The sequence below is a fragment of the Papaver somniferum genome, chromosome 7 (genome assembly GCF_003573695.1).
Source record: "Papaver somniferum cultivar HN1 chromosome 7, ASM357369v1, whole genome shotgun sequence".
NCBI lineage: Eukaryota > Viridiplantae > Streptophyta > Magnoliopsida > Ranunculales > Papaveraceae > Papaver > Papaver somniferum.
Window position 1 is genome coordinate 83,393,738 of NC_039364.1, and position 26,028 is coordinate 83,419,765.

The 26,028-nt window shown below is 38.0% G+C and overlaps 2 long non-coding RNA genes across 21 annotated transcripts; both read left to right on the forward strand.

The window, feature by feature from the left end:
• Window positions 1-1,043: 1,043 nt before the first annotated feature.
• LOC113297772 lies at window positions 1,044-6,004 on the forward strand. 9 transcript variants are annotated; one of them, XR_003333681.1, is made up of 8 exons: window positions 1,044-1,572; window positions 2,161-2,241; window positions 2,450-2,568; window positions 2,698-2,917; window positions 3,140-3,223; window positions 3,417-3,529; window positions 4,239-4,985; window positions 5,215-6,004. It is a non-coding gene; the product is annotated as an uncharacterized LOC113297772 (long non-coding RNA). The 9 variants fall into 9 exon arrangements; XR_003333682.1 differs by having other exon boundaries at window positions 4,239-4,740; window positions 4,839-6,004; XR_003333685.1 differs by having other exon boundaries at window positions 4,239-4,389; window positions 4,596-6,004.
• A 4,869-nt stretch (window positions 6,005-10,873) lies between these two features.
• Window positions 10,874-21,442, forward strand: LOC113297774. Of its 12 annotated transcripts, none has more exons than XR_003333700.1 (19): window positions 10,874-11,872; window positions 12,163-12,225; window positions 12,323-13,415; window positions 13,554-13,582; window positions 13,686-13,743; window positions 13,852-15,447; window positions 15,681-15,729; window positions 15,902-15,974; window positions 16,175-16,254; window positions 16,391-16,512; window positions 16,671-17,119; window positions 17,235-17,330; window positions 17,490-17,535; window positions 17,628-17,822; window positions 17,921-18,211; window positions 18,454-20,042; window positions 20,265-20,634; window positions 20,791-20,853; window positions 21,059-21,442. It is a non-coding gene; the product is annotated as an uncharacterized LOC113297774 (long non-coding RNA). The 12 variants fall into 12 exon arrangements; XR_003333692.1 differs by having other exon boundaries at window positions 12,323-12,927; window positions 13,079-13,178; window positions 13,331-13,415; window positions 16,671-17,535; XR_003333695.1 differs by having other exon boundaries at window positions 16,671-17,535; window positions 18,454-19,444; window positions 19,698-20,042.
• Window positions 21,443-26,028: the final 4,586 nt, after the last annotated feature.

The window sequence follows — 26,028 nt, forward strand, 5'->3', positions numbered from 1 at the left end:
TACATTGGTTTAAGGATATACGAACTTGAGTCGTAATCGAAAAGAAATAAATATGTGTTTTGGTCTGGTTTTCTATGAAGATCTATTGGATGACCAATTCTAACCTAATGAGGGAATTCAGGTAGAACCGATCTTAACTTATGTTGAGAGTCAAGGTAGATCCGATCCTTACCTATATTGGGAGTCTTGGTAGAACCGATCTTAGCTTTGTTGGGAGTCAAGGTAGAACCGATCCCTACCTATATTGGGAGACTTGGTAAAATCGATCCTAGCCTATGTTAGGAGTCATGGTAGTACCTGTCCCAAGAGCAAAACCGATTTCCATTATTCACATATTAATTTAGGGTTTGTGTGAGTTTGGAATTAGGGTTTGCTAGATATGAAAGTTTTAAATGTCGACATAATTTGAACATATGCATAATTCTTATCATTGATTGTTCAAAGATATTTCTTGATATTGAATGTGATCCCAAACCGAAATATTCTTTTAATTAAGATTTTTGAATTATATGTTTGATTTTCCAGCAAATCAAAACGAATTGAATATCCAAGAATAGTTGCATCTGGTGGACAACCAGTTGTTCCTCTTCCAATTATAATAATGTAATGAACAGGTTCACTGTAGTATAATGGTAAAGTCATTGAGTGATGACATCAGTGACCTGAGTTCAAAACTCGCCAACACCAAATTCTTTACTGATAAAAAAATAATAATAATGTAATGGTAATATTATATAGTTGTTGACGTTTATGAACCAATGCTTCTGACTTGAGTATGATAAAACTGTTGGAGATAAAAAGACTAAACGATGTACAAATAATATATATATATCTCTTCATTATGAGAATGTGGTGGTTATGATTGGGACAAACGTGACCGTCGATCGAGATCCTGTGACCTGGAAAAAAGCGGCGGATGGAGTAATTCATGGCCGTCGAGATTATATCCTGTGGTTGGGATCAGTCGATTCTGTTTAGGCTAATTTTTAAGCCCGCGTACACCGTATCTTTTTGAGCTTATATTTTCAGAAAATTGAGAGGATCGATTCTTCTTCATCTCTACATCGAGAAGAACAGAGCACAGACTGAAACCCGATGGAGTATTTGATTGATTATCACGATCCAAGTTTCTCAAGACGTATCCAAAAATCATCTCTACATCGAGAAGAACAGAGAAGAAAGAAACGAAAGAGAAGAAAGAAGAAAAACCCGTTGCATAAATTGAAATTAGGGTTTCATCTGGTTGAGAATTTGATTAGAGTCGGATAATGTTATTGGGTCGATGATTACAGAGAATTAAAAGGGGATGTTGTTGATTTATCGATGTGAGGTTATTCTGATGAAGAATTACAAAACCAGGTAATTTAGGGTTTCTTATAACAGAGAAGAAAGAAACGAAAGAGAAGAAAGAAGAATAAAAACCCGTTGCATAAATTGAAGTTAGGGTTTCATCTGGTTGAGAATTTGATTGGAGTCGGATAATGTTATTGGGTCGATGATTACAGAGAATTAAAAGGGGCTATTGTTGATTTATCGATGGGAGGTTATTCTGATGAAGAATTACAAAACCAGGTAATTTAGGGTTTCTTTAATGTGTGGAATTGATTTATAATTTGATAAAATTATGATGGGTTTGCTCTTAATTGAAGTATAATTAGATATATTAGGCTTAATTTAAGTTTCTTTAGGAATTAGGTGAAAGATGTGCAACTTTTTAGGGTTATTGTAATAAGATCGGTTCTGCAAAACGATAAAATTATTAGCCATTTTTTATTTGTAATCTGAACGATTAATGTCAATCTTATCTTCTTCATCTTAATTCTGTCTTAATTTCAAACCGAAATTTTACTTCCTGGAGTGGTTTGTATCTCAATTTTGTTTTGGTTAAATTTTGTTTTTGGTTTTTGATTATACTTCTTGGTTGGATTAGGGTTTTTCAGGGATGCTGAGGAAAGGGAAGTTTTAATAAGAATTTTAAGTATTGTTATTCTGTATTTTAGATTGACTAATTGAGCCCACTGTTGAGTAGTACACTGTTGTTAATGGATGGGTTTCTCATTGTGAATTTGATTCACTTAATCAAACCTAAAGCAATGAAATTGGGATGTTGTTTTCTCCTACAAAGTTGATGTACTAAAAATGAATTTTGTGGTTTTTCAGCAACTGCCAGACTTCCAGGTTTCCATGTCTGTGTTGGTAGCGGAGGCGAGAGGCGACTTCCTGAGTAGTTTACTCAGAAAGGTAACATTTTTTCTCAGTAGTTAATGTTATTTAAACTGTTATTGAGATGAGAAAATACGATATTTGTCGTTTGCAACAGATGGGATTTCTGAAACCTACCTTTATTTTGTTGAGTGTTGACCATGTGTAATATCTTTTGAAAACCATGCGTAATTATCAGCCTCATCATTTCAAGTATTGTCATTGATTTCAAAATGGTTATTTGCAGACATCGAGTTGATCCTTAACACCGAAATAGTGAAGACTGATCTTGCTTCCAAGACTTTAACAAGTGCAGCTGGAGCAACCTTCAAGTATGACGTATTGCTCATTACAACTGGTTCTGCAGTATGCATTTTCTCTGCTAAAACTTCACTTTGTTCTTAATATTGTTTTTGTATTTTTCATGCGTAACAATAAACCTGTCTAGGTAAAATGTTTCCACGGTAAGTAGTTAATGGTTTTTCTGTTTTGCAGGTTATTAGGTTGCCTGACTTTGGCGTTAAAGGAGCTGATACCAAGAACATCTTCTATTTGAGAGAAGTTGACGATGCCGACAAACTATATGAAGTTATCAAGTCAAAGACGAACGACAAAGCTGTAATTGTCGGAGGAGGATACATTGGTCTTGAGCTTTCTGCAGTGTTGAAAATGAACAACATGGATGTTACTATGGTTTACCCTGAGCCATGGTGCAGTAAGTCCCGACCCACTAATACTGCTCACTTGCTTTTCTTCAATGTCTAGCGAAATTATATCAAAGGAAAAATAAACTAGAGAGATTTCATGGAGTTAAGTTGGTTGCCTCTCTGTCCATCCTACACATTTCTGCGCACTTGCTTTTTCTGTTTTATGACGTCCATTCAGTCCAAGGACTATGAACAATTACCTATTTTCTATCATAATGTCATGTTCTCAGCCACCAGCTAGGTATTGGTATTGGAGCTACCAAAACATGGGGGTTTAAAGATACGGTGTTCAATGGAGCCTGAAAACGAGATTGGTAGGTTCACAACCCCTCTTATATCATCAGTTAACGTTTTTTTATTTATTTTTGTACCTCTTGATTTCAGTTTGGTTCAATTTATTTGATGTTTTATCTAATCAGGATTTGTGGGTTTAAATATTTTATTTTTCGAAATCAATATTTGAATACAAATCCAGACTCCCGTTGTGTTTGATGTATCAATTTTCAGGATGTGGGCACCAAGCAGCAACATCAACAACAAAGAGAGAACACTGAAACTTTGGGAGGTATTAGGAATCTGAAAACCTATTTGAGTAACTCAAATGCCGAGAGATAAAGCTGGTATGCTGTTCTCAAAACTTTTAAAACTAGAATTGCATTTTTGTATTTGAATAGATAGCAGGCTGGCACCAGAGGACCATTGATTTAATTCATAAAAATAGATAAGTTTTTCCATATGCAAGTCAAAAAGTGTTCAGAGGCCAAAGTATTGCAATTAAGTTGGCCTAATATTTTCGGATAAATGATGGTCAAATCATTCGTCATTATTTTCGTTGTAAGTAGGCCTAATATTTATTTATGTATTACAATAACAACTAAACCTCCAATTTAGCTTCAGGTTTGGTTTTTATTGAAGTTTGATCACATAAATGCAATTTGGTTTTATATTCAAAAACATCTGCACAATCTTAGTGATTCAGTTTCTCCACTAAAAATTACATTTACCCCCCCCCCCCCCCCCCCCCCCCCCCCCCCCCCCCCCCCCCCCCCCCCTGATTAAGGTTCAGGTAAATCTAATCATATGTGCATGAAACTCCCTGGAATATATAGCATAATTATGTGCTGACATGAGAAATTGAGCGTTATTTTCTTCTTTCAGTTAATTAATTTTTACTGTTTCATTTTTGTGCAAAGTTTATGTTTGCTAAAAGTGTGTATGGTTTCCTGCATCATAAAGGTGTCTTTAAACTTCCATCTTTGCTCAAAGTGTCGATAAATGTTTCCAAGGGAATGAATTATTTATATCATAAACAATGAATTATTTATGAAGGATGCCAATCTTCTAATGGATGAGAAGGAGGTGAAGGAGACCTAAATGATAATATTTATTCCGTTTTTGTGTATCAAGCTATTGAGGATGCTGATTTTGGAGTTGGCAGAGTGCAAGTTCAACTGGAACATAACAGTGGATGGATGCAAGGGTAAAACTTTAAACTATTTTTTGTTATGTTCGGTTCGACTTAGTACAGATTCGTTGATTCACCTACTTCCCATTTTGCATGTTAAGGTCTTATGGTATAAGACAAATGATCATCAAACCACACCTGTAGTTTCGATTGTGTTGGGAATCACTAATTGCTTAAAAAGACTATAATATCGTGACAAGTGTCTTTATATTTAACGTTAGGTGATGCTCAATATCCAGCGAAATCGCTTCTGTTCTGTATCCATATTGTGATGAAATGTGCATATTGCCCCAATCATATTCAGGTCCCTTCCGTTCTGGCTAGTCATTTAATCTCATTTGACGCAATCCCAGTTGTTTCTTTGGGGTGGGTGTGATGACATAATTACATTGCAACTCGAAAATGTGATGGTATTTTATTGGTTTCCGTTGGAATTAAGCTCTTTCGATTTCAATGCTCTCCAGACTGTTGAAAGTTACCATGTAATTGCAATTTACTTGATGGAGGGGTACCCATCAAGTTTTCAACATGAGCAGACAAGTCTGAAAATTCTCAGAAGTTCAGCCTAGATGACCGCGTACCTAATTACTCTCCCTCTCCCTCTATTCACGGTAAAGTTTTCTTAAGGTTCAATATTTCAGATGTGGTGATTAAGTTCTCTTAAATCCTAATACACCTCTTGGAGGAGCATAAAAATTATCATAAACTTTTTGATTGGGGTATTCAGTTCTGCTTAAATCCTAATGCAGTGCTTAGACCAACATAGACTTAATGTACAAATAGGTAAGAATTAAGACTCATATGCCAGTTTTACTACCCAACAATCTCTTTATATTGCAGATAAAATTACACTTTGAAGTATATATATATATATATATATATATTTGGAGAATGATTATTGGTGAGTATTTCCGTTCGAATTTGATCTTTTGGAACTATCAGGATTTAGTAAGTGACAAAATCAAAGGTAATTTACATGGTAGTCTTTTAGAAAGGAGTGTGCAGGTGTGTTTATGTGTGGGGAGCATTTACATGGTAGGCTTTCAGAAGTTGGTTTGTACATGTTTTGATTGATGCACAATCGTTCTCTTGCAAGATATAATTCGATATACCCTGTACTTTCACCTCAAGCCTTACTCCAGGAGCATTGATTGAGTATGCAATGCGTCTGCAATTGCCAAGTGAACCTAATTTACTTTTCTCCTAAGTAGGATTCTAAAGCTTAAATTTTAGTCGCGGATTGGTTAGCCGATGAAAGGATGCAATTAGTTACAAAATGATTAGCCGGGGTGAACTCCTGGGAAAGCTTTCCTGCGCCAGATGATGAGTAGCTTCACATTTTTCGTGTATTTCCTGCTAATGTCATCATGCGTGTTTCGACATAATGCTTGCTTTGGTAACTCATCTTATTCGATACGAAATATATAGCAAAATTGTTGTGGCATGAATTGTCTTCATGATAGCGTAGTGGTGAACCACTAAGTATGAAATCGAGCTGTTGTCTTAGCTCATCTGGTAGAGCACATGGTTATCAGCCATGTAGTTGTGGGTTCGAATCCCACAGATGGCGTAATAATTTAAGTTGTCAATGCCATATTATATATCCATGCAATACGTAATCCAAGGTACTTGCAGGTTGTTGGTTACAGTCATTTAGTTATGAAAATCAGAAGAATCACAACTATACATCTCTACTAACATAAGATGCATGCGTATAGCTTTCTTGGGGTGTTATAGATCTTGATTACAATTTTTATTATTGATTCGTCTAATATAACATTCTAGGTTTGCTTCAAGAGTGATAAAATTCTAAGTTAATCCCGTCACCATGAAATTATACTCTGACAGGTAACTTAATGACGCTTTGTTTGGTTAATCAATAGGCTCAAAAGTCAAAATCCCCAACTAACCTGTATGTTTAAGTTCCAGATCAAAGCTTATCTTAACCTAATCACAACTAATATCCGTACAGTTAGCTAGCTTTAACAGATGATGGGTTACTATGCTACTAAATGATGGGGTCGTCCACCCAACTAACATATAGGCTCAACCCTAAGGCATTGGCCATTTCCTAATGTATACAATTTCCTAACTTTAATAGGTTCCTAACTATAAACCAAGGAATACGACCCAACTAACCTATAAGATCATTAATTGTGTAAGTTTTCTAACTTTAATAAGGTTTTCTAATCAACAAATCAAAACCAGTTTAAACCCTAGATTTTCTAAACCTGGCAGTTCTTCTATATATGTACACCTTTCTTAGGTGAATTAGCTTTCCAGATCGTAACAGTTTTCCTATATATCCTTCACATGGACAAGAACAACCAACACACTAATTTAATTCCGGCACTAAATTTGCCTATAAATTTTCTCCACCTTCGGGGCCGTAGACTCGGCCCTATCCGACTACTATGATCCAGCTAATTAAACACACTATTGTGATCCGACTAACTAGCACACTATAGTATGACACGACCAAATAAATATTGTGACTGTTATGCTATGAGCCGACTAACTAAATATGTTGCCGACTATCATAGACATGCCCAACTAATACATCAATTTTAATGATGCCACTACATATATCTTTAAATTTTGTCTACCGCCGGGGCCGTAGGCCCGGGCCTTATCCGGCCACTATGATCCAACTAATTAAACACGCTACTGTGACCCGACTAACTAACACACTATAATATGACACGACCAACTAAATATTGGGACCGTTATGCTTTGACCCGATTAACTAAATATGCTCACGATTATTATAGACATGACCAACTAACACACTAATCTTAATGTTGGCACTATATCTGTCTTTAAATTTCTGCCCTATCCGGCTACTATGATCCAACTAATTAAACACGCTACTATGACCCGACTAACTAACACATTATAATATGACACGACCAATTGAATATTGGGACCGTTCTGTTATGACCCGACTAACTAAATATGCTCCTGATTATTATAAACATGACTAACAAACACACTAATTTGCCACTACATCTGCCTTTAGATTTTCTCCACCGCCGAGGCCAAAGGCCCCGACTTTCCGGCTACTATGATCAAACTAATTAAACACGCTACTATAACCCGATTAATTAACACACTATAATATGACACGACCAACTAAATATTGAGACCGTTCTATTATGACCCGACTAACTAAATATGCTCCTGACTATTATAACCAGGACCAACTAACACCCTAATTTAAATGTGGGCACTACATATGCCTTTAAAATTTCTCGACCGCCGGGGCCATAAGACCCGGCCCCTCCGATTATTATGATCCAACTAATTAAACACGCTGCAATGACCCGACTAACTAACACATTATAATATGACACGACTAACTAAATATTGGGACCGTTCTACTATGACCCGACTAACTAAATATGCACCTGACTATTATAAACAAGACCAACTAATACACTCATTTAAATGTGGGAACCACATCTGCCTTAATTTCTCGACCGCCGGGGCCGTAGGACCCGGCCCCTCCGGTTACAATGATCCAACTAATTAAACACGCTACAGTGACCTGACTAACTAACACACGATAATATGACATGACTAACTAGATATTGGGACTGTTCTACTATGACTCGACTAACTAAATACGCTCCTGACTATTATAGACATGACCTACTAACACACTAATTTAAATGTGGGCATAACATCTGCCTTTAAAAATTCTCGATCGCCGGGGCCGTAGGACCCGGCCTCTCCTGTTACTATGATCCAACTAATTAAACACGCTGCAGTAACCCGACTAACTAACACACTATAATATGACACGACCAACTTACTATTGAGACCGTTCTATTATGACCCGACTAACTAAATATGCTCCTGACTATCATAACCAGGACCAACTAACAACCTAATTTAAATGTGGGCACTACATCTGCCTTTTAAATTTCTCGACCGCCGGGGCCGTAAGACCCGGCCCCTTCGGTTTCTATGATCCAACTAATTAAACACGTTGCAGTGACCCGACTAACTAACACATTATAATATGACACGACCAATTAAATATCGGGATCGTTCTACTATGACCTGACTAACTAAATATGCACCTGACTAATATAGAAGGGACCAACTAACACACTAATTTAAATGTAGGCACTATATCTGTCTTTAAAATTTCTCGACCGCCAGGGCCGTAGGACCCGGCCTCTCCGGTTATTATGATCCAACTAATTAAACACGCTGCAGTGACCCGACTAACTAACACAATATAATATGACACGACCAACTAAATATTGAGATTGTTCTACTATGACCCGACTAAATAAATATGCACCTGACTATTATAGAGAAGACCAACTAACACACTAATTTAAATGTGGGCACTACATCTGCCTTTAAAATTTCTCGACCGTCGAGGCCATAGGACACGGGCCCTCCGGTTACTATGATCCAACTAATTAAACATGCTGCACTGACCCGACTAACTAACACACTATTATATGACACGACCAACTAAATATTGATATCGTTCTATTATGACCCGACTAATTAAATATACTCCAGACTATCATAACCAGGACCAACTAACACCCTAATTTAAATGTGGACACTACATTTATCTTTAAAATTTCTCGACCGCCGGGGCCGTAGGACCTGGCCCCTCCGGTTACTATGATCCAACTAATTAAACAAGCTGCAATGACTCGTCTAACTAACACACTATAATATGACACGACCAACTAAGTATTGGGATCGTTCTATTATGACCCGACTAACTAAATATGCTCCTGACTATTATAACCAGGACCAACTAACACCAAAATTTAAATGTGAGCATTACATCTACCTTTAAAATTTCTCGACCGCCGGGGCCGTATGACCCGGCCCCTCCGGTTACTATGATCCAACTAATTAAATACGCTACAGTGACCCGACTAACTAACATACTATAATATGACACGACCAACTAAATATTGGGATCGTTCTATTATGACCCGACTAACTAAATATGCTCCTGACTATTATAGACAGAACCAACTAACACACTAATTTAAATGTGGGCATAACATTGCCTTTAAAATTTCTCGACCGCCGGGACCGTAGAACCCGGCCCCTCCGGTTAGTAGGATCCAACTAATTAAACACGCTACAGTGACCCGACTAACTAACATACTATAATATGACACGACCAACTAAATATTGGGATCGTTTTATTATGACCTGACTAACTAAATATGCTCCTGACTATTATAAACATGACCAACTAGCACACCAAATGTTGGGACCGTTCATCCGCCTTTAAATTTTCTCTACGGCCCAGGCCCACTATCGATTACTGTGGTTTAACTAATTAAACACGCTACTGTGACCGTAACTAGCACATCAAATGTTGGGACCGTTCATCTGCCATAAAATTTTCTCCACCGTCCGGGCCGTAGGCCCCGACCCCTTATGGGTTACTACGGTCCAACTAATTAAACACGCTACTGTGACCTTAACTAGCACACCAGATGTTGGGACCGTTCATCTGCCTTTAAATTTTCTCCACCGCCGCGGCCATAGGCCCCGGCCCCTACCGGTTGCGATGGTCCGACTAATTAAACACGCTACTGTGACCTTAACTAGCACACCAGATGTTGGGACCGTTCATCTGCCTTTAACTTTTCTCTACCGCCCCGGCCACTACCGGCTGCGACGGTCCAACTAATTAAACACGCTACTGTGACCTTAACTAGCACACCAGATGTTGGGACCGTTCATCTGCCTTTAAATTTTCTCCACCACCGTGGCCGTAGGCCCCGGCCTCTACCGGTTGCGACGGTCCAACTAATTAAACACGCTACTGTGACCTTAACTAGCACACCAGATGTTGGGACCATTCATCTGCCTTTAAATTTTCTCCATCGCCGGGGCCGTAGGCCCCTGCCCCCTATGGGTTACTATGGTCCAACTAATTAAACACGCTAGTATGACCTTAACTAGCACACCAAATGTTGGGACTGTTTATCCTCTATCGATTACTACGGTCCAACTAATTAAAAATGCTACTGTGACCTTAACTAGCACACCTACGGTGACCCGACTAACTAGACACTATAATATGACACGACCTACTAAATATTGAGACCTATATGCTATGACCATAAACTAAAATTGCATGGGAAGATTCTGATCGACTGACCAAACCAATGTATAATAAAAAAAACTTTAAAAATGATTGATCCCCGACCGTAGGCCGACGTGATACCTAGTCTCTTCATTATGAGAATGTGGTGGTTATGATTGGGACAAACGTGATCGTCGGATCGAGATCCTGTGGCCTGGAAAAAAGCGGCGGATGTAGTAATTCGTGGCCGTCGAGATTAGATCCTGTGGTTTGGATCGGTCGGCTCTGTTTTGGCTAATTACAGCCCGCGTACACCGTATCTTAGAAAATTAGAAAGATCCTCTTCTTCTTTGTTATTAACTCGATCTTCTTAATGGAAATTCTGGAATTCGAATTCGAGAGCAGAAACTCGATCTTCATGCGAGTCCTGAACAGAAGAAACTGAATTTCTTGATGTTTTGGAACTCGCTTCTAAACCCTAAACCTATAATTCGTTCTTTTTTGGCCAGAAGTAATTTTTGGAGAAAATAAACAAAAGCAGCAGCAGAGATTAAATTGCAGATGAAACTGAGAAGGAAATCGGAGCGGAAACTGATATGGGTTTGTCGACAGAATGTGGTGGTTATGATTGGGACAAACGTGACCATCGGATCGAGATCCCGTGGCCTGGAAAAAGTGGAGGATGGAATAATTAGTGGCCGTCGAGATTAGATCCTGTGGTTTGGATCGGTCGGATCTGTTTTGGCTAATTACAGCCCGCGTACACCGTATCTTTTCTCACATATATCTAAAGAAAATTAAAAAGATCCTCTTCTTTGTTATTAACTCGATCTTCTTAATGGAAATTCTGGAATTCGAATTCGAGAGCAGAATCTCGATCTTTATGCGAGTCCTGAACAGAAGAAACTGAATTTCTTGATGTTTTGAAACTCGCTTCTAAACCCTAAACCTATAATTCGTTCTTTTTTGGCCAGAAGTAATTCTTGGAGAAAATAAACAAAAGCAGCAGCAGAGATTAAATTGCAGATGAAACTGAGAAGGAAATCGGAGCGGAAACTGATATGGGTTTGTCTACATAAGGGTTATTGCGAACTGAGATTGATCGTAAGATATAAAGATGAATTGATGGAAATTTGCTAAATTAGGGTTTGGATTGAGATATGAAGATGATTCTGATAATACTGGTGTTAACAGCGAGGAATTGGAATTGGGTTATGTCTGAATTAGGTTTTGAGATGTTGGTGACGAGCTCTGTCCAGAAGAATTGACATCTAGGGTTTGGTGATTTAGAAGCAGTGAGATTGCGGCTTCTTGGTTCTGGTGTTGGAGAAGGTTTGAACAAGAAATTGCAGATGAATGATTCAGGGGGCGAAGTTGAATTGGAAAGACGATGAAGAGAAATAACATAAAAAGGTAAACATATGAAACCCTATAAATCTATCCGTAAGAGTTTTCTTTGCTTATCTTTTTTTCATCTGATTCAGTTCATGACCCTGTTCTAATTGAACCCTGGGTATTTGACACGACCAATATCTGTTTCTTACTGTATATGCTCTGCTTAGTATGATTCTTTTTGGTGATTTTTATCTTGAGGCTCAATTTTACTTAAATTTCTAAAATTGTTGATTTTCTTTTTTGTGTATTGTTTTCAAGGTTCAATACTAATTTTTATTGATTTTTTGATTGCGACGAATGAAATGCAGATAGAATCAATCGCAACTCAGATGCTGAGAGTCAATTCGATTTTTACGTTGGTTTAGGCCTTGGTAAGATTCTGTCTCCAGCGTCTTTTAATAGTAAATTTACTTGATCCGGATAGTTGTTTACTGAGTCTGATTAATTATTGCGACGAGTGGAATGCAGGTAGAAGCAATATGAGGTTGATTTCGGTCTCTGTAAGATTCGTTATGATGTTGGTTTCGGCCTCCGCAGGATTCTGTCTACAGAGTCTGTTATGGGTTTGGTTTAGAAAGATTGATGCAGGTGAATGGAGAGAAGATGTTTTTGCTGCTAAGTCCAATGGCTCAAGTTCTAAATCAAGTTTGCAATGGGTGCTGTGAAATGATGCTATCAAGGTTGAAGTCAGATGAATTAAAGGGTAATTATCGTAACTTAATTAATGTTTGACGTCTTTGAATGAATGGGTTGTTGCCGAAATTGAGAAATCGCAGGGAAGGAGAGTTGAGATATAACTGGGAGTGTATGATGCCAGAACAAACTGAAACTGACAGGCATATCATCTTGAGAGTCAATGGGAGATATATACTACTAAATGCAAGGATGAAACTGCAAGTGTAAATGACCATGGTGCTACGGAACTTTATCATCTTGAGAGCCAGTGGCAGCAACCCGAATCGAATTCCTTCACTGAGATGATACAGCCTAGCAGATCACGGGTATTTACTTTCCTGTTCTTGCTGTGAAACTTGCTGAGTTTCTGGAATGATGTAGGAAATTCTATCTAAAAGGTCAGATTATCTAAATAAGTATTCGTTATCTTCAGTTTTTTTGTTAATTTTCTGTTTGTGAACCTAATGGTTTGGAGATATCTTTCGAGTTTAGAGACATCTTCATGTCAATTTCTAAAGTTAACCGAGTATTACGAATATCTTATTTCAGTTTTCTATGTTTGGCTACTGTTATTTATCAATATCTTGGAAGCATCTCACCCCTCTTTGACAACCCTTCGAAAAATTGCTAAAGTTAATCATAAGCCAGTGTAAGTTGTTCGTCCCACTATCTCAGTAAGGGCGTAAAATCTTATCGAGTTATGCAGGTTCCCACTTCAGTACTAGCCTTAATTCTAAGTACTCAATACTCTTAATGGGGCTTATTATTGGGTTCTTATGTAGGTGATTGTTTTCGGTGCAGGATACTCAAAATTATGATTACAAATCCTCTTTGTGGGGATGTTTTTAGGCTCAAATGGTAATCAGACACCATAGCTCACAATGAGGTAATTCGTCACTCTTCTTCTGCCCTAAAACACTGAAGAAATAAGGGTTTTGATTCGTTTATGTGTTTTGATTGTTTCGTCTCGGGATTTTATAATTAGGGGTTTTCTTATTGCATTCCAATTTTTGAAATTTGACAGGGCCAGACGAGACATTGTTATTATTCCAGGTAAATTCATCGCCTCTCATGCCATTGTTATTATTCCAGTTCAGTTTTTGTATATATAATGGTTAGGTTTCTTCGAATTAATCGTGTTGATTTCTGTTTACAGGGAATCTGATTAGTTTTTGCGTATCGGAAAGACCATGAAGAGGGGTAACAGAAAAAAGGTAAACAAATGGAAACCCCTAAGAAGTTAATATGATTCAGTTCATGACCCTGATCTAAATAACCCAGTTTGTTTCATTTTGTTGGTTATATATCGTGATATCCTGTAGTATTATGCTGCATCTGAGGCTTGGAAGAATGAAGGTGGATGAATGATTTAAGGTAATCCTCTACTGTCAAAGTTATTATCTAAAATTTATGTTACATCAGTCTATACTAAAATTTGTTATTATCTGAAATAAGTCCACCAAAGTTCATGACATTAGCTGCATTAATTTGCATGATCCTTCGGAACTAGCATATTTGTCTCTCCTGTGGATTTCTGAGAGTTGCTGCTGTGATGAATTTTGTTTAAATTGAGGCTATGGGATGTTCAATTGTGTTTGCCTTCTACCGGCTATCTCATGTGATTGCACCGACTTGGATTGCCACAAGTAAAGATTATTGTTCCTCTACTATTTCTTTTCAAATGTAGTTAGCTTCACTGTAATTGCAGGGTTGTCTTTCCATAAGGAGATCTCTAATACTCTTGGTATGTTTAATGTATTTTTTTCTTAATTCGAACTGTTGGTGTATTTGTCTGCTACTTACTGAAATCGAAATCGAAATCGATGATTGAGTATCGATTTATGGTAGGCACAAAACAAAGCAATCAAATAGGGATACTGATTATTATGACTGCGTTCGTTAATAGTTGGGTTCCCCCATTATTGACCACTGGTTAAATCTAAGTTTGATACCTTTTTCCATTGTTGTTAATGGTCTGTACTATGTCCTTTTTCAATTTCACTTTCTGTTTTTCAGAATGCAGGCAGGGTTGGCAAAAAAGGAGAAATTTGCTCGCACATATTTTTATTCATTATTCTTAATTTGCAAACCTGCTGCTCATACTTTTCAGGTATCCGATTATTCTCAAGGTACTAAGTCAACAAATATCTTGCTTAATGCAGATTATCAAACTAAGGTAGCAGCTTTTGGAACTCCAAAAGTTTATAAACAAAAGAAATGAACTATGAAGGAACTTTGTGGTAATGATGGCTTTATAATTTTTGAAAGGGAAGTTCGTTTAGAATTATATCTTATTTGGTCTAAAAAAATTTTCCTATTGCAGCAATATGTTATATGTATTCGTACGTCTATAAGATTTAAAATCCAAAGTTTCGATTAAGCTTTTGAATTTAGAGGTATTTGAGTCATTAAAAATTTGTTGTTACTGAAATTGATAAGGTTAAAGTCGATGATAGGTGTTTCTGCCTTCAGTTAAGTTTATATTCCGCAACTAAATCCCACCCAAAGGAATCAAATAGATAATCTTCAGGGTTTTTTTTATGTAATGTTAATTTCCAGGTGTTTTTGGTTTTCTTTTTGTCTTTAATATACTCAACATTTTTCTTACAGATTATTCTTAGCTTTGGCATATTTCTGTTGAAATATCTGCACTTAAGCTGGGGAGGTTTGCAATCCGTGTTTAACGTTATTACCTTCATTCATATGTCCAGTCCTAATTGATATGTGTTAGTATTTCTATATCTAATCTGTAGTGCTCCCAGAGGCATCTGTGGTTAGAGATGAAAATACTATCCCCATTTCAGTTAGAAAGACAGAAAGGAACAGGTGGTGTGCGGTATTGCTCGCCGGTAATGCTCTTTTGGTCTTCCTTGCAGAGATTGCTGTGGCTGAGTCATGCTCTTGAATCTAAGATTATGGTAGGTAATTCCCATGTATGTGTGTTTTATCCTGACTAAGCATATATCAAAATCCATAAACTCTATTAAAATTACGGATGCTAGCTGTTTTAGTCTTCATTCTTTTTATTTGTGTTGCATTACACTGAATATTGGCTAGAACAACAATTTGTAGAAATGATTTCTTCTTTCTTAAAGCCTGCTGGGGATGACCAGCACTTTGCAATAACGGGTTTTTACTTTAATGGGAACAGAGATTTGTCAGCGTCTCCACTGGCTTCTTTAAGAGAAAAGGCAATTAAGGTATGTAATATGGTTTTGTTTTAGCTTATTTCCAACTTTGCTTACTGGTTTGGTTTAACGCACATATGGAATTCTTATTAAATGTAGTATTTTCCTCTTTTTGATATGTATTTATTTGGCATATATGTTAAGCTTATTTGTATTTTCATCTCATTACAAACTTGGCTTGCAGATGATGGGTTTGGTCCATCGAGTTTCACCTGCCAAGATTTGTACATTCCAAAATCTTGGTGACTCAAATATGGGTAAGTTGCATAGTAAAATATTTGACGACATATTTGCATCCATATTTTTAGCGATGAACGGGATAGTTGTTGAAGCATCCATAATAATACCCGTTGTTATGATAAACAACTAAGCGAGATTTTTCGTTAGAGTGGTAAAGGGAAATCATGACCATATTTCAGGTCTATGGCCTTCATAAATCAACGTATTTCTTTGGCAGGAGATAAGTTTTGATTCTGGAGGCAGTTTCCTATAAAAGTCGATTTACAATGGGAGGAACAGCGGAAAGGAATGAAAAAGGTAGATCAAAGTTCTCAAGTTTTCACACTTCCCTGTACATTCGTGGACTTCTAAGAATTATTTTGGTGTCACTGGACTACAATAAACCAGGGCAACTACCCTCATGTTTCTCCTGTCTCATGTCTCGCAAGATCAGGTGGTTTGCAGTGAAGATAAAGATCTTTGGTGAAAAGGCTCGGATATTAGAGAAAACATTTTTTCCACCGTAGAGCCGCAAGGGAAAACAGTAGCAAGATTAGTTTTGGTCAGCCAAAAGAGGTATGTACCCACTGTGGAGCTATTGTTTGTTATGAGCTGCGAAGAAAGAAATGACATGCCCAATAAAACTGTAATCCCATCGTTAGTATATGATGTTTAGTAGGAAAACATAAAGTGCCACTTATTAATCATCATTTTTGGTACAATTTAATGGGCAGCAATGGACCATGGTCGTTCCAAATTCATGGTCACAATCATCACATGATTTGTTTATTATTACCAAGGAGTGAACTATCGTATGGCAGCCATGGAGGCAGGTAATCCAATAAGCAACATGAAGGGTATCATAGTTGGAACTCCAATAAGCAACTGAAGGTTTCGAAACATGTCTACCAGAGGTAAATCCTATTACTTTATGCAAGGACCTAAAGTCTGTGGCTGCCAAACTGAAACTGACAGGCATATCAGCAAACTGTGGGTGTATGGATTTCATTTCATGTAATGAAATTACCAGCAAGGTTCCTCAGAATATATAAATTGCCATATGTTTTACTCCTCCGTGGACTGTTCCAGTTAAGACTTATGTTGAATCTATCCCGTGTCGTGTTTAGGGCTTCGAGGTACTAATGTTTTCTACGGATTCTCAACAGCTATACTATATTTTGTGGTAATTATCGCATGACTTTATCATCTCCACTCTTCAATGTGAAGTTCGCTTGGAATTTTTCTATTTTTTTGTTGTTGCAGTAAGGGCTTATATCTGTTCTTCATAGAGTTTGCAGAGAAGGTTTGTATGCAGGGTATGACCAACTAAAATTAAGCATTGCTCTCTTTTGTAGTCTGGGTTATACTTATCACGGATTGACATGTTGTAAAGGGTATACTATAAACAATTGATTCTGATGGATATTCGATAGTTGATTACATAGTTGCTGATGTGAATAGTTTTGCCTAAATTGATTCTGATGGATATTCGATTGCATTTGCCTTCTACCGGCTATCTGATGTGATTTTTTGGTTTTTGTTTTTCTTTGCAGGTGCCCGCATTCATTGGTTTACTTGCCCCGACTGAGGTTACCACAAGTAAAGTTTACTGCCCCTATACTGTTTCTTTTTTACCTGTAGTGAGCATCGTCGAAATTGGATTTTAATTGGTTATGTATACACACTTTCAGTTCTTAAGAAGAACGAAAGCTCTAGCAAAGGTTTTAATTGAAACAAAATCATCCTAGATCATGAGCTGATGACCCATGTCAATCCAAATGTCACTAAGCTCATCGTCGTCGGCTCAATGAAGTCCATCCTGCGATCTTATGCTTATTGTCAGAAGTCAGAACCCGTCATGTATTGCCATTTACCAATGCCTAAAGGTTGTTAGCTTATTCTTTTTTCCTTTTATTGTCCTTTTTTGTGACATCTTGAAATTTCCCTTTCCTTAGCTTTCTATTTGTCACTTTGGGAAAAGCAGCCATGAAAAAATAGAATGATGATGATACTCACGGCTATGGGGAGTTTTGTTGGAGTTGTTTCGGAGAATGGGAGCCATGAAACTATGTAATTTTGGAAACTCCATTGTGGGGTGTGATTGTTAATGCACTAGAGTTTCCAGTATTACATAGTTTGATGGTTTCTCAATCAAAAAAAGCTCTTTCGAAGCACTGTTGATAATGCATCTCAGATAATGCATGGCTTAGGGCTGCCAGTGAGTTGGAATTGTATGGAGCAGTCTGGCGTTGATAATTAAAATTGCACATGAAAGGTACTATATAATACTTATCTGCTGACTCTCGGAGCATTAATAACTTAAAGAGAGAACTGGGTACATTTCCTGCCAACTGTCATGTGAATTTATGTCGTATTTGATGTTTACACCTTGGATAGAGCTTAGAATTATAAAGTTCGCCTTTGTAAGCATGATTATTTGATGATGATATGATTATTAAATGTTATTGGAATGCAACAACCCTGATTATCTTCAAGCTAATGCCAATACTTCAACAGGTAACGTCTGTATGACTGCGGAAGAGGTGATAGAAGAATGCAAGTTTTTCTATTTCTTACATGGAACATTATAGTCTTGAGCATGCATCAAGATTGGCAAGAGAATGCCAGTGAAGAGGTCATAAGAATCTGTGGGAAAAAACCACCTCAGTTTGAAAGTCTGGCCCATCTAAAGACTGTGTGTGCCAGTTTAAGGAGATGTGGTGGTTGTGTTCGAGTCATTCGTGTTCGTCGGATTTGGTGATCCAATGGCCTGGAAGGAGTAATTCGGGGAGGGGAAAAAAGTAATAGGGGAGACACAGCCACCGTCGGATCGGGCGATCCTGGGGCCAGGATATATCTTTGGCGAGAGATATACCTGTTCGTCCGATCTTTTTTTGAGGAATAAGATCCGTCCGTCCATCCGAATACGATAGCTTTTATTAAAACCTCCGTCATCTTATTCTCTTTGTAGCCTAACGCAATTTTTCATCAGCAGTATTTCTCTCTGATGAATTCCATTGAAGCAAAGCTATCTCATCTTGCGTCAACCTCAAGATCTATGAAACCAAACATACCCTGATTCTGGATGGAATTCAATGAGGATTCATCTTTGCAAATTCGTAGAATTAGAGAAGAATCGAGCCCTAATTTTGGGTTTAATTTTTTTTCAGATTAATAACTGACGCAGGTAATTGTTGGTTTGTTTTACTTCTCTGTATGATAGCAAATTCAAGGGAACTCTGGAGTAAGAAATCTGAGCTTTCATCCACCTTAAGGTAATTGGTCTTTGATATGTCATAATGCTTATCCGTTAGTAATTGATTTTTGATTTCCTCCCATACGATAGTAGAATTCGCAAGGTCCACATGGGAGTTCAAAGCGCAGGGTGATGTTATGGATAGACGGATAGAGGTAACTACGATGAGTCGGGATGTAAAAGAGCATAATTTTTGCACAGTTACATTGTTCTGGGTTCATGTCCAGTGAATTGATCCTCAGGCTGTCGTGGGTATGTCGAACTGTATATGAACTTATCCACTTTTAAATTTGTAGAAAAATAGAGGTCCAACCGGAAAATTAAGGACAACAATGGGGGAGAACTCCGGAGTGCCAAGCAGCAGTAGAGTTTGGTCTAGCAGTAACTGAATAAAATTGGTTTATGGGCTGTAGTATGGAAACTAGCTTTAGAGTTCTTGAGTGCAGTGCTACTGCAATCCGAGTTTGATGTTTGAATTTTGTTTATTTAATTCCTATATATCCAGGTAGTGGAGCTGGGAAGCAATGTCATTCGCAGGAAAAACCCAAAAATCTACAACACGGTGGTGTATTTGGTCGATAAGCTTTACAACACAGTGGTGTATTTGGTCGATAAGCTTTCCCCAAATAAGGCTTGCTGTCAATGTCACAACTCCGAAGGCTTTAAGTACCTATACATATATGCATATAAACATACATTTTCTTATTTGCCCAGTTATCACTTCTCACCGGATTTGTGACTTAAACTTCAGTTTGATGGAGCAAATAGAGTAGATCTATCTTTTTTGCTGCAGTTCATTCCTTACAACGCTACCTAATTCTCTTGCTACCAACAGGACCTTCCTCCCTCGGTAATTTTTAGCAGCACCACTATTATTAAAAGTTTTAGTGATTCCTCTAAGTAGGTATTGATTCATAGTATGAAAAAGTAATTTGAATGTTTTTGGTTTGGTTGCTTGACAAGTGCAGTTTGGAAGTGGTACAACTCTGTTTGCTTCTTTTAATAGGAAACCTGAAAAGTGCTCTTGCAATTTGGTATGTAACTATAATTTTCATTTTACTCGTGTGCGCAGATTAAACATTAACAGGTGGGATATGAAGACATCTATTTGATACTTGGCGGGAGCAAGGTGATAATGAATAGGTTACGGCAATATGAAAAGCATAATGTATCTCCTTTTCTTATAATTAACCAACTCTCTTTTTTGCTGTGTGTGATTGTCCAATGAACTCGGTGGAGGGAGCTGGCAAGGAGAGAAATTTGCAATAGTGGTGTCTACACTTACATCATTGACAAATGTGGTTGTGCTGTTTGTGTTTATACAGTGCATGTTTATAGTGCATTAAGCAGTAGCAACAGATGATACCTTAAAGGACCAAATTGTTTCTTCTTCTACCATCATCAATGAAGAGTGATGATCAATCACATCCTCCAAGTACGCGGTAACTTTCTCCTTTCTATTCCTTTTTTTTCCATCCAATTGCTTGAGAGATATTCACTATGGTTATATATAGGTTTTTTATAAAATATCCAAGCACCTGAATTCAGTGGGTCATATATACCAACCGTTAATTGATCTTTTTTTTGTTCCGCTGCAGATCGGCTATCAACTGGTATTGCAGTAATTGACTTCTAACTGATTGATTTTGTGAGAATGGAAGGTAAACTCTATAGCGACTTACAATATTCCAACTAATCAATAGAACCTGATGTACCTGATTAACTGTGTAGTACTTGACCGGCTGGCAAGATTTTAGTCAACAACCTTTGGGGAAGCTGAAGGGATGTCGTGTTTCTATCGTCTTTATATATCTAATGACAAATACTAATTAGCAGATTCTTACCTATTTAATTTGTTTCTTGCAGAATCACCACATTATCAGGCGGCAAAAATGGCATACCAACCGATTAGGATTAAAAATACTTAAAGATTTGGTTGTACTGCCTTTATGGTTACTGCATAAATTTTTTTCGTGTTTTTATGATACAGTAAAATGTTCTAATTTAAGGGAGCTCAAATATGAATGCACACAACCAATACTTCCATCTGTCTGTTTTCTTTATGTAGGCTACATGTCTCTCATCTATGGTGTTTTTGTGGAAATGGAAGCCTTGGGCCCCGCTAACCCCACTCTTAAAAGAAAGTTCATGACACATTTCTTATAAGTTATAATGAGAACCATGGGAATAATATACATTTCCATGATTTGTTGGATATCGGGGTCCAAGCCCCGGCTATTATGATGACTCGATAAATTACTAGGGACTTCCTTCAGAAACTGTTTCACTGGTTTGTTTAGTGGTTCACCCTCTCCACTCGGGGCCTGCCTTGCTAATCTAATGCGAGGCAATCTTTTACGGTGCCTAACAAAACTATATATGGGTGTTGGATCCCAAGTTACTTCTGATTTATGCACTAAAGCCTCCATCATAGACAGAAACATGGGGATTAAGCCGCGGTGTCACTTTACTGAAGGGAAAATGCAGTCTGGAGTTCGGAAGAAATATGCTAAATTGTTAATATCATCTCTTTTGCTCATCAAAGCTAATTGAATTTTCATCTCTCTCATGTTGTGTTACATATAGTTACAAATTTCAGTTTTGGCTTTAGCAATCTTGATTGAAACGGAAAACCACCTGTGAAATCCTAATTAGAATGATTACCGCACCACAATGAGACGATCAATTAAATGTTGGGACCGTTCTGCTATGATCTGACCAACTAAATATGCTCCCGACTATTATAGACAAGACCAACTAACACACCAATTTTAATGTGTGCACTATATCTATCTAATTACATATTTCAGTTTTGACTTTAGCAATCTTGATTGAAACGGGAAACCATCTGTGAAATCCTAATTAGAATGATTACCACACCACAATAGGAGACGATCAATTAAATGTTGGGACTGTTCTGCTATGACCCGACCAACTAAATATGCTCCCGATTATTATAGAGAAGACCAACTAACACACCAATTTTAATGTGTGCACTATATCTACCTAATTACATATTTCAGTTTTGGCTTTAACAATCTTGATTGAAACGGGAAACCATCTGTGAAATCCTAATTAGAATGATTATCACACTACAATATGAGATGATCAATTAAATGTTGGGACCGTTCTGCTATGACCCGACCAACTAAATATGCTCCCGACTATTATAGACAAGACCAACTAACACACCAATTTTAATGTGTGCATTATATCTACCTTTGAATTTTCTCCAGCGGGCCCCGGCCCTATCCGGATACTATGATCCAACCAATTAAACACGCTACTGTGACCCGAGTAACTAGAACACTATAATATGACACGACCAACTAAATATTGGGACCGTTCTGCTATGACCCGACTGACAAAATATGTTCCCGACTATTATAGGTAGGACCAACTAACACGCTAATTTTAATGTGGGCACTATATCTGACTTTAAATTTTCTCCACCGCAGGGGCCGTAGGCCCCGACCCTATCTGAATACTATGATCCACTTAATTAAATACGCTACTGTGACACGAGTAACTAGCAAACTACAATATGACACGGTCAACTAAATATTGGGAACGTTCTGTTATGGCCTGACTAACTAAATATGCTCCCGAATATTATAGACAGGACAATCTAATACACTAATTTTAATATTTGAACTACATCTGCCTTTAAATATTCTCCACCATACGGCCCGGCCCTATCTGGCTACGATTGTCCAGCTAATTAAACACGCTACCGTCACCCGACTAACTAACACACCATAATATGACACGACCAACTAAATATTGGGACCGACTAATTAAATATGCTCCCGACTAACTAAACATCCTCCCGACTATTATAGACATGACTAACTAATACACTAATTTAAATGTGGACACTACTTCTGCCTTTAGAATTTCTCCACCGCCGGGGCCGTAGGCCCCACCCCTATCCAGATATTATGATCCAACTAATTAAACATGGTACCGTGACCCGACTAACTAACACAATATAATATGACACGACCAACTAAATATTGGGATCGATTAATTAAATATGCTCCCGACTAACTAAACATGCTGCCGACTATTATAGACATGACTAACTAACACACTAATTTAAATGTGGTACCACTTCTTCCTTTAGAATTTCTCCACCGCAGGGGCCGTAGGCTCCGTCCCCTTACGACTACTATGATCCAACTAATTAAACATGATACTGTGACCCGACTAACTAACACACTATAATATGACACAACCACCTAAATATTGGGACCGACAATTAAATATGCTCATGACTAACTAAACATGTTGCCGACTATTATAGACAGTATTAACTAACATACTAATTTAAATATGGATAATACTTCTGCCTTTATAATTTCTCCACCGACGGGGCCATCCCCTTACGGATACTATGATCCAACTAATTAAACACGATACTGTGACCCGACTAACTAACACACTATAATATGACACGACCAACTAAATATTGGGACCGACTAATTAAATATGCTCCTGACTAACTAAATATGCTGCCGACTATTATAGACAGGACCAACTAACTAACTAATTTAAATGTAGCACTACATCTATCTTTAAAAAATTTCTCGACCGTCGGGGCCGCAGTTTCCGTCCCCTCCAGCTACTATGATCCAACCAATTAAACACGCTACAGTGACCCGACTGACAAACACATTATAATATGACACGGCCAACTAAATATTGAGACCATTCTGTTATGACCCGACTAGCTAAATATGCTGCAAACTATTATATACAGGAACAACTAACACACTAATTAAAATGTGGGCACTACATCTGCCTTTTAATTTTCTCGTCCGACGGGGCCGCAGGACCCGGCCCCATCCGGCTACTATGATCCAACCAATTAAAAACGCTACAGTGACCGGACTGACCGACACATTATAATATTACACGAACAACTAAATATTGGGACCGTTCTACGATAACCCGACTAGATGAATATGCTGCCGACTATTATAGACATGGCCAACTAACACACTAATTTAAATGTAGCATTACATCTGTCTTTAAATTTTCTCGACCGCCGGGGATGTAGGACCCGGCCTCCTCCGGCTATTCTGATCCAACCAATTAACACGATACAGTGACCCGACTGACTATCATACTATAATATGACATGACCTACTAGATATTGAGACCGTTCTACCATGACCCGACTAACTAAATATGCTTCCGACTATTATAGACAGGACCAACTAACTAACTAATTTAAATGTAGCAATACATTTATCTTTAAATTTTCTCGACCGCCAGGGCCGTAGGACCCGTCCCCTCCGGCTACTATGATCCAACCAATTGAACACGCTACAGTGACCCGACTAACTAACACACTACAATATGACAAGACCAACTAAATATTGGGACCGTTCTACCATGACCCGACTAACTAAATATGCTGCCGACTATTATAGACAGGACCAACTAACTAATTTAAATGTAGCACTACATCTATCTTTAAAATTTTCTCGGCCGCCGGGGCTGCAGTTTTCGGACCCTCCGGCTACTATGATCCAACCAATTAAACACGCTACAGTGACCCGACTGACAAACGCAATATAATATGATACGACCAACTAAATATTGAGACCGCTATGCTATGACCCGACTAACTAAATATGCTGCAAACTATTATAGACATGACCAACTAACACACTAATTAAAATGTGGGCACTACATCTGCCTTTTAATTTTCTCGACCGCCGAGGCCGCAGGACCCGGCCCCCTCCGGCTACTATGATCCAACCAGTTAAACATGCTACAGTGACCCGACTGACTGGCACATTATAATATGACACGAACAACTAAATGTTGAGACCGTTCTGCTATGACCCGACTAACTAAATATGTTGCAAACTATTATAGACAAGACCAACTAACACATTAATTAAAATGTGGGCACTATATCTGCCTTTTAATTTTCTCGACCGCCGGGGCCGCAGGACCCGGCCCCCTCCGGCTACTATGATCCAACCAATTAAACACGCTACAGTGACTCGACTGACTGGCACATTATAATATGACATGAACAACTAAATATTGGGACCGTTCTACGATGACCCGACTAACTGAATATGCTGCCGACTATTATAAACATGACCAACTAACACACTAATTTAAATGTAGCATTACATTTGTTTTTAAATTTTCTCGACCGCCGGGGCCGTAGGGCCCGGCCTCCTCCGGCTTCTATGATCCAACCAATTAAACACGATACAGTGACCTGACTAACTATCATACTATAATATGACACGACCAAGTAAATGTTGGGACCGTTCTTCCATGACCCGACTAACTAAATATGCTGTCGACTATTATAGACAGTACCAGCTAACACACTAATTTAAATGTAGCACTACATCTGTCTTTAAATTTTCGCGCTCAACCTTTTGTCGATTTTCGAAAAGTTGTTCTGACCTCTTGTCAATTTTCCATGTTCAGTCGGGGCTCAATCTTTTTAGAGTTTTGTTTAATGCAAATGTTTTTTTATTGATCATTCAATTTTTGTTTTTCATATTATAGTGTGTTAGTTAGTCGGGTCACTGTACCGTGTTTAATTGGTTGAATCATAATAGCCAGAGGGGTCCGCAGGCAGGCGTGATACCTAGTCTCTTTAGTATGGAAAAGTTGTGGTTATGATTGGGATAAAGACCACCGTAGGATTCGAGGAGTAATTCGTGACCGTCAGATTTGTGGGCACTCTTCTTTTTTTCGGGAGTGGTCATGGGCCGTGGTAATAGTGATTCGGGTCCGTGGATTCTATTTCCTAATAACCACCATCACGCGAATTAACAAAAAAAAAAAAAAGAACA